The following is a 16,339-nucleotide window of genomic DNA, read 5'->3' on the forward strand; positions in this document are numbered from 1 at the left end:
CTAAGCACAGGATTTAAAGCAGCCGTCACTCCCAAACTGAACGACAAGCTAATTTTAATCTGACTCCAGCTGTTGGATGAATGATGTGGACTAAAAAGCACAATATTTCCCTTCGGACTGTTGTGTAGTAGAAGCAGCATGAAATAGAAAAACTCATACGACACCTTATTGGCGACGGCAGTAGAGCACTGTGTAACGATGTCAGGGTTAAAGGAGCCTTTGAGTAATGAGTCTATAGACAATACAATTTCCTGCAAAGTGTTGAGAAAGCCTCACTTTGCCTTTTAGTTTTTTAGGGCTGCAAGGAAGATGATGTGCAGGCAATGATAAAATTACGCCAATTGTAATTTTAATGGACTGAGGCTGCATGGTTCTTATTGCGCAAATTTGTTTGACTGTTGAAATTATCTTGTTTATAAAGTTTGGAGACAGTAATCCAAGTTATTACTGGTCAGTCAGTTTCAGCAGAACATCTGATCCAACTAGCACAGAGCGGAAGTTAGGGCCCCACCTTTCCTTTCAGCACTTTTACTAGAACATAATCTTCCAGCAGATTCCAATCAGATTAATTCCTAGGAGGACATCATTGCCCATACAGAACCAACAGCCTGCCGGTAGAGATAAGGGGCCTCGTGGCTGAGTTCCTGACCGGCCATGCTTGCGTCTGGTACTATGCTGATCAGATTTTGCCACAAACAGGGTCCACCACTGCTAGGTAATCAGGAACCAGAGTCCGCCTCAGGAGAGCTGCACTCATTTTGATAATGCTATTAGAGGACAGCACCCTATCATTGCTACACTTGTTAAGTTAATATTTGGGAGTTGTCCTCTGCTTTTACGATGGCCATCTGTGTAATGTTTGACGTGTGCTCGGTTTGCGGACGGGGCTGCGTCCACACATGTCTGCGCACGTGGGTGTTTGCATCCGTATCTGCATGGCGAGGAGTGGATCATAGCTGCAGTGAATAGGCTCAAACGGCATTAGAGAATTGATTACCGGTCCCTGAGCGCTGATAGACTGCAGGCTGTGAGTTGAGCCCCTCTAATCAATGGCCTGTGTGTGCCAGGAAATGTTGCAACTCATCGAGACAGGGCAGATCTGCTGGCTTCTGTGATAGCCAAGTACCTCTCATAATACATCATAATTGGTTGGAGGATGGCGCTGGCAAGCATCAAGTCGGTGGTTCAGTTCTGGCATGAGGCACTCGTACTTGTTTGTTTCGTATCTGCGTGTGCAAGGGAATTGGCTTCTTTTCAAATTTGGCATCTGTTTTTTCCTCGATGCAAGAGTAAATATCTAAAGAAGGTTCGTATGTTCTATGTTTTCTTAAATCCCGCATTAAGATTCCTGTTCCCCGCCTTGCTTTTCACTTGATGGCTCAGGATGAACAACAAGCAAACCAATCCTGCAAAAAATATCTAAAATATCACACAAAGGCTATTTCATACTTTAATGGCTGCCATCCTGTGATACCCTGTTCCCTCCATACTACCCATATTCCCCCCTATTACCAACCTGAAGATTTTAATAAGCTCTCAGTGCTCCTAAGGTCCTCATTTTCTCTTGCTTAATTGCCTGGCACTGTGGCCAGGACACAATAACCAGGGATTACCCTCTGACCCCATGAGACATGCTTCTCCCTTTATCTTAATGAGATATGGCCTAATATCTCATTATCACTGCATAATACAGCACAAAGACAGTGCCGCTGAATGTGGAAGAATGCTCAGCATACTGTGATGAAGGAAAAGGTTTGGTGTTGACACTGACATATAAGTGACTTTTCATTTTAAGAAATGTAATTATTGGCTGTTATCCTTTTGTGTTGGAAACATTCATGTATTTCCGGTAACTTTAGAGATAGAAGATAATTTACAACACAGTTACTTAATTGCCAGACCACACATTATACATGGACAAAACATACGTTATATTCAGCATTGCTCAAGCATTTTCCTTTCCTATGGTTATTATTCACGTGTTTGGCTTAATACACTCTAAAAAACATATTTATTAAGGTTGGCTACATTGTGCTTCATCTGTAAAGTTGGCATTAAGTGCTTTCAGGGCAACTTAATGGCCTTTCAAATGCGCGATAGCCTCTATTTCAATGCATTTATTGTCTACAGCTGCACAAGGTGTGCTTTTGTTTTGTTTCCAGTCACTTTTTATGTAAAAACTCTGCCTGTGTGGACCCTCATCTTTTGCTTTATAGCTTTGTGCATCCTGGTTTAATGTGTTTGTCTGTGTGATAGTGTGTTTTCCTTTCAGCTTGCAGTGAACCATCTGAAGAAATAATGAGTAAAGTGCCTCCTTCCCGCCGTGTTTGGTAATATCTATGAATCCAAGATAATCTCACAGCTTTCAATTTTGCAAGTCGCAAAGCATAAGGAAGCGAACTTTCACCTGCGTGGCGAAATTGGACTCTTCTTTCTCACCAGCTGTCAAGTGCAAGTTCAAATATATTCAGTTGTGTCTCAGCCCTGGTTTGCTCCTCCGTCTACTAACGAAGATATTTGTGTCTGGGTCGACTCTCTTTGCGTTTAGCCATGCTGGACCGGGCAGGTATGGTCAGTTTTGGCTGAGGTTTTTGAAGCGAGTGTGCAGAGAGATGCGCAGAGCTGCACACTGAGATGTTAATTCTCAGAGATCAGTGGTACTTACTGCACGCTGACAGTACACGGAGTCATTTGGCTAAAAAAATATTGCTTAATGGAGCTCTAAGCTTGTTTAGGTGGAGGAATCAGTGTTTGCTTTAGATATAATGTCCATCGCTGTATTTCTCCCTATAGCCTGCAACCTGCACCTAAATCAAAATACATTTAATAAATATATGGATGTAACATGTTGTGTCACGACTGTCCTCTCAAGAAAAGCGAGAGTCTTGTCAGTCGTTTTAGCAAATTCCCCAAATCAACATACTTTTACATCCAAGTGACAAAGACGTAGAGTGGCCATAGTGGTTATTAAATACCTAATGTTTTTTTATAGAGCCACAAAATCTGCAAATGGAAGAGGTCTCGTGGGAAGACAAATCATCAGACTTTAACATGGGAGACATAATAACCATATGGTTATTATTGTAACCATGACGACAAACAACACAGGAGCCTGCAGTTCACATCCTGTTTCCTACAGAACGTCAATGTTTCTTTCAACCATTTCAATGAGGATGATTATTTTGATCAAATTACCTTTTAATTTTAAAAACTTTGCAAACTGAGCATCAAGCTTTAAGGAGTGCATGCTACAGTTGGTTATCGATGCCTTCTTTATTACAAGGGAGCCCAGGCTGGTCCTTCCTGGATCCACTGTGGGATTGTGTGTAATATAACTGTATATTACATGTGGACATTATGTAAAGATATGTTTTATACTATATATATATATATATATATTTTTTTTTTTTTTTTTTTGCATACAGTCCTTTAATGGAAAGTGAAGACACATAAAGTCCATAAAATTTCATGCAAATTTCCAGCAGATCTTTGGCGATAGATACTGAGCAGATTCTTCTTGTTCCTATGGTGATGACTCAGGCTCTCGGTTGATAGATGCAATGTAAAAATAGAACTTGGCATGGCTTTAACAAGTAGCACAATCTTGCCAATTAGTAGCATGTGAAGTCATTTGCAAGTGATACGGTTTCGTTTCTTTCACAGCTGCATCATTTCTTCTTTACTTGCTGGCATTTAAGATCTCAGATTTTTACTTAACTGATTGCATTTTGTTGCATGTTCAAACAAAGCCTCTCAACCAGCAGTGTGTCAGAACGTCAGAATGGACCAAAAAAGTGACATTTTGTTCAAAGCACTGAAGTAAACTGCAGCTCAGGAAGAGGTATTAGTTTTACTGTCGACCCTCCTGTTAACATCTGTACCTTCTGTATCAATTTGTGAGCAAAGTAGCAAAACGCATTCCCCATCCTATAATTAATAAGTTGTTTCCCAGCATGAAAAAATATATTTGCTGAGTCCGGGTATGTTGCCAAGTTTATGGGAATTTAGGGGAGTAATTAGTTTGAATTAGTCTGAGTCATTCAGTGTGTGCTCACAGTAAATATGCACATGCTGTGGGAGACTACATGTCCCATTTAAATACTGATTTACTTTCCAAAGTGTTTTCTGGAACTCTGCAGACCGCCAATCAATTAGTGAAGCAAACCCGAACTGAAAAATATATATTCATAAATGTTTGATTCACAGTCTCACGTCAGAAAGTCTCATCGAGACATTGCCTCTACGTCTAAGATATGAGCTACCCTGATCTCGACACACAACACATCCTCATACCTAAATGACTGAACAGGTCCCAAAACAACATATATGAATGTTGGAGAGTTGCAGTGACAGGTGTACTGGAGCATTGTCTTCATGTGTTAACAGTCACTGTTTGGATAGATTTGGGTTACAATAAGACATTTGTAGGTTTTGGAAGACATCATGGTTTGGATTGAAATAAGTATGTTACTGTTACATATGTTACGTATCTTAAGCATAAAGGCTGATGTTGACTTTCAGTTCTTCGGAACATGAACAGCGGTCTCCTGGACAAAAGTTTGAAACCATCCATCAACCCCACCTTCATCCACATGCAGATTTTGTCGCTCTTTATACCTCATCACCCGAATTCCTCTGTTGCTTCCGCCATATTTACTACGGCGACTAGAATTGGCCGCCTAACAATAACTGGAAATATTGACCGTAAGAAACTACTTACGCAGGTAACAGGGCAGAGACAGGGCAGAGACACAAGAAGGAAGATGTCAACTGTCATTGCTGAAAAGAAAATTCCAATGAACATGGAGCAAAGCAAAGATTTGCAATCATTTTCAGTTATTTCTCAGTTATTTTCATATTTCATGAGTGGCTACACCAAGAGAATCTACTCTAACACAACAGTTACGCAACAAAAACTCTAAATCTTCAATGTAGGATGTGTGTGTAGGATCTACATGACTTAAAATGAGAGATATTACTCGTTAAACTAATTTACCTAAACAGTGATCATTTAGCTGGGTGACGAAGCTAAACAAGAAATCGCAATCTTCTGCTCGTACGTCAAAAAACATGTGCTTTCTGTCAACACATTCATCTTCCCTTGAAGGGTCCACAGACAGGCTTAAAGAGCACTGCTGTATGGGATCAATACAGTACCAATACTACTGTTTGATCTGGCGTGATAACCGCTGGTGGTGTGAAAATGTCGTCAAATCGCTGTGATTGCTTCCTGTATGAAATCAACTTTGAAATCCTAAGAAATACACTGAGGCGTGGTTCACATGAGGTTTCTGATTCTTCAGCGTGTTCATATTTCTAAGAGAGACAGATGTTTTTTTTTTCTTGTTATCATATTAACATCTTGTCAGTAAGTCAGTAATTGCTTAATGACGCCATCCTTTCCCCACATTTACTAATTTGACTTTGAAATGTGAGAACCAATTTCCGCGGTCGATTTCTACCCACCCCGCTGAGCACCTGCAAAACTGCACTGCGTACACACTCACAGGCTCGCACACTCGCACAATCAGTAAAATCAGTCGAACCAGCGGAGCCGTTTTCTGACACACTTCTCACACATTTGCTAATCGTTCTCTAATCTTTCTTTCGACGATTATCCTGTTGTCACCGCTCTGACAAATACCGCTTCTCCACACTCAGATGACAAAATTAAAAATTCAGAAACACAAAAGTGCTAAAAATGATTAAAACGACTGTAAATGGTATATTTAAATACATAAGGCAGCAGCTTTTGTAATTTAATGCTGCCTGAGTATGGCGTCTGGAAATGGGGGTGGAAAGCAGTGGTTGAAGGAGCGAGTGAAAACACCAGGAAAGCAAGAAAGGTGCATTTCAAAAGAGCAACAACCTTCAGGTTGCTTTTGAACTTTTTTTTTTTTTAAGTTTCAGAATTAAAATGACCAGAAACGAGTCACAAAACACAAAAAAGTGAAACACGGCAACAACTCACACTCTCTTTGTTCGGTGTGCATTCACAAAATCCAACTACGACTCAATTACTTGACTTTTAGACTGTTTTGTGATTGTGACTGTGATTTTCCTTTTTGTGATTTACAGCGAGGAAACCAAAGTGTCACTTTGATTGTTATAAAAGGTAATTAAATTGACGCGATTGTGCAGCCCAAATGATCACTTTGTGGGATTACGAGCTCTGAGTGCTGCCTAATAGACACATTTGTCCCACCAGCAATTACAACAATAAAACCTGAATCCCAAATCCTTCAGAATAAAAGCAAGCATGGTATCAGAAAAATCTTTTTATCTGAATGTACACGAGTTGTAAAAGCCATGAGGCCTGTGTTTGACCTGTCAGTGACTATTAGGGCTGTAATACCCCAGCAGCTCCTGGGCCGCTAGAAACTAGTCATGTTTTTGGGGATTTTTTTGGGGGGCTCTGAGTGCCTAAAGGTTCCTGGGCTCCTGAATCTGATGAGAATGAAATATAATTCCTAAACCTACACAGAAATTGATGCCAGTTCACAGAAAATACATATATGAGTAGTTTGTGACAAAATACCTTCTGAAATGCATTGATCACCGCAAATGGATGATATCTGACAACGGAGATGTATCCCACCCCCGCGGGTGAGATATTTCTGTTTGGGCCTCGATGGCTGTTAAGTGTTAATAGTTTTACTTAGAAATCAGGAGTGCTACAGATCCCCAGCATCACTTAAACTTTCATTTCTAGGCAGGAGCGCTGCTGCAATTTTATTTTGTTTATGTTTTTAACCTTTGCGTGTCTCTGTCTCTGCTGTCTTTACTTCTCAACATCTCTCTCTCTCCCCCCTCCCCCTCTCTCTCTCTCTCCCCCTCCCTCCTTCTCTCCCTCCCTCTCTCCCTCTCTCTCTCTCTCTCTCTCTCTCTCTCTCTCTCTTCCTTTCTCTCTACCTACCCCCCCCTCTTTCTGTCTCTCCCCATGCCCTTTTCAAAGCGGAGAGGCTCTTTGGGCTGGAGTGTCAATTAATGAACCTCGTTGTCTATGTTAATGAGTAGTAACATGCGTGCGTGGAAAAGGCCAAGTGAGTTTTCAGTCTGTCACAGTCCCACTTGGCACGTCACACCGAGATCGGTATGGAAAGTGGGCGTGTTTGTTTTTTTCACGGTCTCTTGTCTTGCCTTCCCGCCGCCAGTGGAAATGGTAATATCATATAGTTAATGCCACCTTATGAGACTTTCACAGCTTTTTGAATGTTAAGCACTTTCTTATTGAATTGGATGTTTGCTAATAAATCACATGGCGCTGGGGGCTGGCATGATTCACCCTCTGCTTCTCTCAGGGTAATTCTACCATGCAACGCTCAGGGGAAGCAAATTTGCATCCATTCCATGACTAATTTAGCTGTTTGCTTTCACTGCGCTGGTGTACACACCATACATTTCTCTCCCCCTTTTCCTTTCCCCTTTCTCTCTGTTTCCTTTTCTTTCTGTCCTCACCCCTCTCATTATGCATCTCTTTTGAGAGCCTGTCAATGTGTTATTTTACAGTCATCCATAAAATCTCCCAATTCAGACAGAAAAAAAAACATCTTTTATTGGATTTAGTTTTCTCCGTGGTGCGAAGGAAGCTGTGATGAGGTGTTGGCGGTGTTGACTGAGATCAGGCGTTGAACATCTCCGAGAGAGAATTAACCAAAGGTCAGTTATGAGGTGGGAAAGATATGATCTGTGATCCAAATGCAAACAGAGAGGTTTACCCCTGCGCAGCACTGCAACCTGCTGTTACTCTCAGATCGATTTTCAGGTGTTTTAATAGAAGACAACAAACATTAGACTGCAACTGTAGGTTCTTTTTGTCTGATGTTTTATTCACATCAGCATTGTGGGAAAACAGAGCAGTATGATAGACTTTTTTTATTTAGAGGTTAAATTCTATAATCACATGTGCATATGCCTGTAATTTAGAAATGACGTTTAAAGTCATGAAAACACAACAATTCTTATTTTCAGGTGATTATACACTACACATGAAAACATACTTATGAATATTAAACTCCATTTCTGCCAGTTGATCCCAGTAAATCTTACACACTGAACCTTTAAGGTCTGTTTTTCTTATGTCCATCCATATGAAACACCATAAAACACCAAAAATGTCCAGCGCTCCAGGACAACAGCAGCTCCAGAGTACAAAAAGTAAAAAAAATCCCACAATTATATGCATGAACTCCAGGACTCCAGGACTAAATTTACTCCTTACTGTCACTGAGCTTTGTTCTTCGGAGCAGTCTGTAATCCGAGGACACGTTTATTGCCTTTCGCTGTGAAGAAGAAATTTCATGAGTGGTCTCTGAAAATTCAGCTGGCGTCAGATCGATGTCGCCGCTCCCCAGACGATCCGTTGAGATACAGATCCGACTCTCTCCGGGACACACACATCGTCACATTAGCCGGCGACCTCTGACCTGAGGATTATCGGTCCCACATGCTCTGCGGCGTGGGACATTCACTGCGTAGTGAAGTGTACGGCACCAGGCCATGTATGTCAGCGCGGTGAGATAATGCATGTGTTGCTATGTGGCTTCGGTGGTGGGTTAAGGGGGATTTGAGTGTGTATCTTCTTTTCTCTGCGGACAAAAGCTCATCCATGTTAATCAGGGCTTTGGCCCCTCTGTCATTAATGACAAGTCAGGTGAAAGGGGATGTCAACATCAGGCCCTTAACAGCCAAATGCTGCCACCATTCCCCTCCATCCATCCACCCATATATCAGTTGTAATGAGCGCTTATCCTGGCCTCCAACGGCAGCCCAGAAATTGGAGTCATGATTATGAATTTATATGAGTGTTTAGGAGTGGCGGTTGGCCCAAATGCCACTGTTGCTGGTGGAGAATGGATTTATTAGCCTGACGGTTTTTCTGTGGTGATTTGTGATCAAGTGGGAGCTGGTTGGGGTGGATAACAGGATTTGAGTGGGTAATTAGAAGTTATCCTCAAAAGTTCTGTAATAAGATGAGAGAAAGAATCTGTGCTCAAAGCATTTAGTTAATTTTGTGGAAACTCTTGTTTGGCTTTTGAATTAATTGTATGAATCCTAATTTTCCCAGCATGATCATTAAAGTTGAATTTCAGTCTGTTTTACAGACACAATGTTAAATGTGAAATGTGAAAATGATGTGAAACATCGCTCTGACAGAGACTAAGCAAACTAAAACAGGCAATATTGACAGATGCCGTCATGATTTATTGAACAGTACAGATTGTTTTACTGTCTGACAACCATAAAGGGAGTTATTACCACTGTTCATCATTCAAGCCATCGGGTGGAGGCTTTCATGTCACTGTTTCTCTTTGATGTTAAAGTCAAGACAGATAATATCTGCTCCAGGTTCCATATTGTCCCTGACCTCCTCCTTCTTTTTAGACACGCTGCCATTTACTGCTCTGCCTGTGCTTCAAAACTACCACTTAACCTGCTTGGCTGTGGGCCAGATAGCTGTTCTCGCTTTCAGTGCTGTTGCTTTAATACCTGGATTAGAGAGTTTAAGGTGTGAGCTATGGTTTCATTTTGACTGAATTGAGAAAATAAATTCTCATTCAATTGGATGGCGGGGAAAATACACACAGCCAAGAGACCTGCTGGTGCGCACGTGACAGATAAGAGAGAGAGGCTGGAACATGATGAAACCTCAGCATCTAAGACCCGCTGATTGCTCACATAGAGGGACGACAACGAGATTCATTTTAGTTTAATATGTCGGTGTCTAAGCTTCACGCTCATGTCTTGAATTTATACATTTACAATACAGTTCAGTTTGGCTTCCCATGATGCATTGCTATACAAAAACAAAGCATTCACACATTTAGAATTGGAAACATCTGAATCACGGCAGTGAAAAAAAAGCAACGATCAATAAAAAGGTACTTAAACACATGAACAATAGAGATATATCAACAGATGAGTCTTAATAGAGAAAAGCAGAGGAGAGAGGGAACGCTGAGCTTCTGTCAGGAAATCATTTTCTGTATTTTCTTTTTTGCATCTGGTTCACGTCTGGTTTTATGCTTCCATCTCAGTAAGTGCAGTGCAGTGGGAGATTCTGTATCAGCCCTATTAATGGTAGCCGTCTGACAAATTGTGGTTGTTATTATTGGCAATACTATGCACGTATTGCCTATTCATTTTTTCAATATAGCCATTCAGTGTATTACACTCTGTAATTGCCTTTCTGTGTGGTAGTTTTCATTCAGTCAGTCACTGGTGTTTCTTGCATGTCGCTCAGATGTCGACACACCGGGGATCCACAGGAATAGATGCATGCATGCACGGGATGTGATGCAGAAAATCAGTCATGAGTTCAGTGTGAGAGGACACTGCTGATTGTCCTCTCAATTTTTTCCTATTGAAGCAGCTTGAACTTGGAAACCAGCAGTGAATCATCTCAGCCCCAAGTTTGTTTGGCTGCGCTGTAAACAGATACACAAGTTGTTGTGGGTAAACATGGGATGGTGTTTAAATACCCCGTTTAATGCGTTAATGTGATGTAACAGTATTTAAAACTCATGGATGGAAAAGATTAGATCCATTATTACATTATTACTACATCATAATACAGTTACTGAAAAACCATGGCCTAGAGTATAGATCTGCTTCTGGTCTTCATGTTTTGTTTTGTTTTTTCTTACAAGTTTCAATTCGACCGTTTCTGTATTGATTTAGTGGTTATTTAAATTATAAACATAACCACAAAATGCACCGTATTTATACAGATTTAGACAAATATACTTAAATTGATATCAATGATTAGAAGTTTCCACATGTTAAAAAAAAATTGTGCCTGAACCCAAAAAAGCCCCAGCTATGAACTAACCTGGAACTGATCCAGACCGGTCTATTGTTTGAAAGCCCATGCTGAACCGAAAAACGTCACACCCACCTGGACTGGAAGACACAGACAGGATCGGCACTGATTTCACGAGCTACTCTGGCTCCGCTGTGACGAAAACTTTTAAAGGAGCAAGCAAAGTAGCAGCTGCAATTAGAAATCAAATTGACTTCACACACTGGCCATAAATTACTGGACAACTCACTGTGTGCTGCAAATTAAGAAGGAAATGTACAAACAATATTAATTAATGGTGTTTCTGGAAGGGGGTACATTTGTACATGAAGTGGTCTGTAGACAAAAGATCTTGGAACACCTGTTTGTATTTTAAAGCCTCAGGGATGAATGGTTATTTTATTCCTATTCATTCAAAACAATTCAGTGGCAAATGAGGCACACTTAGACGGAACAATTACGCTTAGATGTTCAAAAGGCATGAGAACAGATTTTGAATCCAGTCCATCAAGGCAAACATCCGAAAGCTGGATGCCAAGAATATTTCATCACTAATCTGCACAACTTTTCCTGATTGTGGCCTTTTAGAGCATTTCAGCGCAGGATTGCTGTGTTGTCACCCTGAGCCAAGCTGCCATTTAAATACAAGCTCTTTTGTGGAACCACAGAGCATCTCTCTAAACAACAAATTATCACCAAGTGGTGGAGATGCCTGATGTGCAGCTTCGGTAATAACAGAAGTAATTCTAGCTCCATGACAACACCTCACTCCCTTGTTTACACTTACTATATGCTTCCTATACTTTGTCACCATGGGTCATACAGTCTGAATCGGTGGAGCTTAGTACATCCCGCACAGAGACTGATGGCTGATGCAGTGAGATTGAGAGGCCCTTTGCTGTTTTTATTGAGATACGCAGTGATGGCAAATTAAGACTCTGAGCACTAAGCTGTCATGTACATGTGTTGCATCCAGAGGAACGTGCACGTGGGCTTGTAGGCTTTATTATCCTCTGAAATTCACCTTGTGTCAGAGGCAAACTCTGCCTCACAGACAAGAGAAAAAAGTGCAGCGCATAATATTACAAACAGACAACTGCAGTGCATTGCATTTCATGGCCTAATATGCAATGCATATGCGCCCCTCTCATGGGTTATTTATTTTTCGATTGTCCTCCCCCGTGGGTGCCCCCACTCAAGTGGTTGAGCACCCACGGGGAAGGACAATCGAAAAATAAATAAATAAATATAGAAATAAAACGGCTTCTTTGTGTGTGGTGTGTGTGTGCTGTGTGCTGGTATGGTAGCCTATTATAATGTGGATTGGTGCCGCATTTACACCTCCGTCTGACAGACAGTAGCCTACATCACTGTATTTACTAAAGCAAGCACAATAAAATAATTTTGTGACAATTATTATATTATTAATTTTCTTTGGGCACCCACGGGGAAAAATAAATGGCCAACTATGACACAGTGCCTAACATACAGGTACATATGCCAGTCTTAGAACAGCTGAACCCTTTGGTCTAATTTCTGGGCTAACTGCACATGACCTGCCCCACTGAGAACGCATCCTCTTATTCACAACAGTAGGAAGAAATGTCCATTGTGTGAAACTCAAAACCTGATATTTAAAAAAAAAAAAAAAAACTGAGAGAAATGTGATGGGATGCTACAAGTCGGCCAACTTTCTTTTGGTATAAGCAATTTGAAACTCCAGTCAAGTGCGTCACCCACGGTCTTCAAGCACACCTGTCAGCATCGGGTTTTTAAAGTGAATATACCGAAAGGATGCTGCCTCTAGCTGGTAGCTTGCAAATTAAGTGTGAATTTAAGGCATGCAAATGAATGCATGGATAGAGGGTGAATGATCTTTTCTGAGTATCTCATGCTTATTCACAGAGGAGCATGTTAAGTACTGACTGCTGACACAGTCCTGACTTTGACCCCGATGGATTTTGCGTTCTACTCCTCAGCTTCAATGGGGGAATTCAGAGTACTGCAACTTTTCTCTCCTTAAAATTTTGTCTGGGTGAGAATGTTTGATCTAAACTGGCCTTTCAAGTCTGTGCATACAAAATGAGTTGTTATCACGTGTTCTACTAAGGTATTCTTCTGTTTTTAGTTCTTCTGCTGCATTGCTTGCAGTATGGCTATAGTATGATGGCAAAAATAGGGCTGCAGTTAACAATCACATTTATTATTGATTATTTGGACAATTGTCTATTTGATAAATCATTGTTTTGTCAAACTGTCAGGAAATAGTGTGTGAAGTCTGTGAGTCTGTGAGATTGTACTTTCATTTGAACAAAATGCTGACAGAAACATGTTAACATGCTCACAGTGACAGTGTGCTGATATTTAGCAGGTACAGTGGTTGAATGTTACTCAAATACTGCACTTAAGTCATAAAACAGAATGTGATAATTTGCTAATCCTTTCTGACATGTACTCAATTGAAAACAGTACACAGACAATCTATTTAATGTTTGGTCTCATCAACTTCACTGATTTTTGTAAATATCTGCTTATTCTGAATTTGATGCCAGCAACACGTTTCAAACAAGTTGGGACAGTTGGGGGTTTGTACTTCTACAGCTAAATAAACTCCTTAAAAACCCTCTTGAATCAGCTGGAAAATGCACCATCACGAAGCTGAGAACAGGCTGTTTTTCTAACGAAAAGTTGGCTTTTTAGAGATGCGTGGTTCAGTGGATCTTTTAGAAAACAATACATAGCTGTGGATTAAACTACCCAACCGTATGTAAAGTAGTTAAAATTAGCTCAACTTAAACATCTACAGCATTAAAATGCAACGTACAAAAGAATACAGCAGTAATATTAATCCAAAAGCATCATATGTAATAGTAAAACTCTGACGGGGACCATTTTTTTTGCATAATGAGCACTTCTACTACCTTCTACTTTGGACAAATTATAATGATAATAATATCATTTTGCCTTGCTCCTAGAAGACAAGTAAAGGGATCTCCAAAGTCATTAGGATACATCATCTGGGAAACATGAATGTCAGTACTAAATGACAAACCGACGCCCCTGCAGCCATCATGCCAGGGTGGCTAAAAGATAAGCCTCGCACAATTCCCCACAACCAAAAGTGACATCTTCACACTGCTTGTTTTGTCTAAGCAACAGTGTAGAACAGTGATTGAAAACAGAGAAAAGCAGCAAATTTGAGCTGGAACCAGTGAATGTTCACTCACCCAAATGACTTATCAGTCATCAGAACTCATCAATTGATTAACTGATCATTTGTGCATTGATTTGAAGTGGATGTAGTTTCAAGCAGTACTGCAAATATCAATAGTTACACATGACAGAACCTTTCAGGGCATTGGGAGTTTGTAGATGTCTTACTGGTTTGAAAACAAACGATCACATGTTTTTACCATAGCAACATGACTGTAACATTTCTGATGGTTTCACATGGCAACAGCACGTAGGAATAAAATTATTTTAACCAGACAGGCTGCACAGCGCCAGCGTGCAGCAACACACATGCCTGGGAAGCTACTGGAAAGACAACACATCGCAGTCCGCCTTCCTGTCAACTTGTCACTCCTCCATCCCAGCTCCCCGGTCCCAAACCACTGGTCTCACTTCTCATCTGGCCATCGGCTCCCCCACTCTGTCTCCCTCTCGTTCTCTGTCTCTCACACAGACTTGCTCTCTTTTTCAGTCCTTTGTTTCACTTTTTTTCCTGCCTCTGGTTTCCTGCTGTCTCCTCAGCATCATGTATGCTTTTCAGTCTAAAACACACACAAGTCCAATCCCCTCTGAGAGTGCTGTGCCTCCCCTGGCCTCTGACAGGGCACTGACACCCACCCATATCCCAGTGGGAGGTGCTGACAGTAAAAGAGGAGATAACAGAAGAGAGAAGGCGGAGGGAAGGAGTTTTTGTTACTCGTGTGTTATTATCATCCGGCCATCTCAGCAGATGAGACAGCAAACGACGGCCAAAACAAAACTCCTTATCCAAACTTGACATTTGAATGAGGAAATAAAGCAAGCAAGTAAGATAAATACAGCCAACTGTAGCAGTGATGGTGCAGCAGTTAGATGATACTGCATGGTTTCACTGCCTTGTTTTGCACAGAAAGTGGTGATGTTGGCAGTCTCCCTGTTTTATTCAATCTTAACCGTCCATCCTCACTTTGTACTCCTTTACATTTGTGTTTTCATGTAACTTTAAAGCATAATTGTGGTTTATGACAACAACTATGATCTTATTTTCATAGTTTTGGCCATTATTCTTCTTGGCTATGATAACATTGTACTCACAAAGGTAATTGTTTATATGTGATGATAAGAGAAGATTGCTGATTTTCACCTCCACATAAAGCAAACTTCTTATGAAAATGAAGGTGACCACACCCAAAATAATGGTAATCATGCCTTGAAAAACTGACGTGTGCACAAATGGCTAACAAAAATTATACCAAAATTGAACCAGGAAGCTGATTTCTAAAGTTTTAGGATGTATTAAGCGGAGACTAATGTCACACTTCACATTTGTTTTCTTTACCACACAAGCTCGTTTGATCGTTTGCTTGTTTCTTGGATCATCTGACATTCCTATGCAGGCCTCACACTTTGATACCTGTTGCTGGTATGAAATAATGGACTGCGAGAGACAACAGTAAGTTCTACGCACAGGGGCCTTAAATAGCAGCAAAACTGAAAATTGGTCTGTGCAGCTTGTTTCTGCCACCACATACTCTGTAACTTCACACCAGCCACATCTCAGTATTCAGATGAATTCAGATATTTGAATAACCTTCATGCATTTATAATGTTGTTTAGAAAAAGATTTTAGTTCTGTAATTAATGGGGCCAATGTTTTGGATAGTAGCAATAAATTCCTTTTTGATTAAGTTTGGCATTGGCTTTACTATGCCGTCTCGGGAAAGAAAAATAAAAAAAAGCCTTCGTAGGGTAGCAGACTGCCAGCTTTTATTCATCTCAGGCTTGACACGGCAGACTTCTGAAAGCAAGACAACCTGCTTTGGATGAAACTGCTCAAAGGGCTCACAGTAATTCTCTCTCGTAATCATTATTCCAGCCACCTTTATTTCATTTTCCACCAACTTTATTAAAGCAGCAAAGAGCGGTGCCTGCCAAAGATATTATTCCACAGGTCCATTTGCATAAAAAGCAACAGGGTGCTTTTCTTGCCATATGGGTCTCAGCAGAGCTCTCTGCATACTTCTGAGGTAAGAAGTGGAGATAGGCAGATGGAATCCTGCGAGTGATTTACTCTTCTAGATGGACAAAAGTGTTAATTAAACAGTGCTCAAGTGTTTTGCAGGATCACAGCATCGTGGTTGAGATATGCCAGTTGGATAGTGAGCAACAGCTCACTAGTTAGGCAGAGATCTGTGCAATATTCATGACCCAGCCTTTTAAAAATTCTCTTGATGTCATGTATGTCAGAATATAAAGGAAACGTGTCATTTGAATGATCGCTGCTCTCCTGGGCTCTCCTCTGTCCTTGATCAAATGGAACTTTTACTT

At 40.8% G+C, this 16,339-nt stretch overlaps 1 protein-coding gene across 1 annotated transcript in view; it reads left to right on the forward strand.

Moving 5' to 3' along the window:
* The window catches only part of ksr2 (kinase suppressor of ras 2), an 86,992-nt gene that overhangs the window by 28,138 nt on the left and 42,515 nt on the right, over window positions 1–16,339 (forward strand). The window lies entirely within an intron of this gene.

The sequence above is a fragment of the Chelmon rostratus genome, chromosome 5 (genome assembly GCF_017976325.1).
Source record: "Chelmon rostratus isolate fCheRos1 chromosome 5, fCheRos1.pri, whole genome shotgun sequence".
NCBI classification, from domain to species: domain Eukaryota; kingdom Metazoa; phylum Chordata; class Actinopteri; order Chaetodontiformes; family Chaetodontidae; genus Chelmon; species Chelmon rostratus.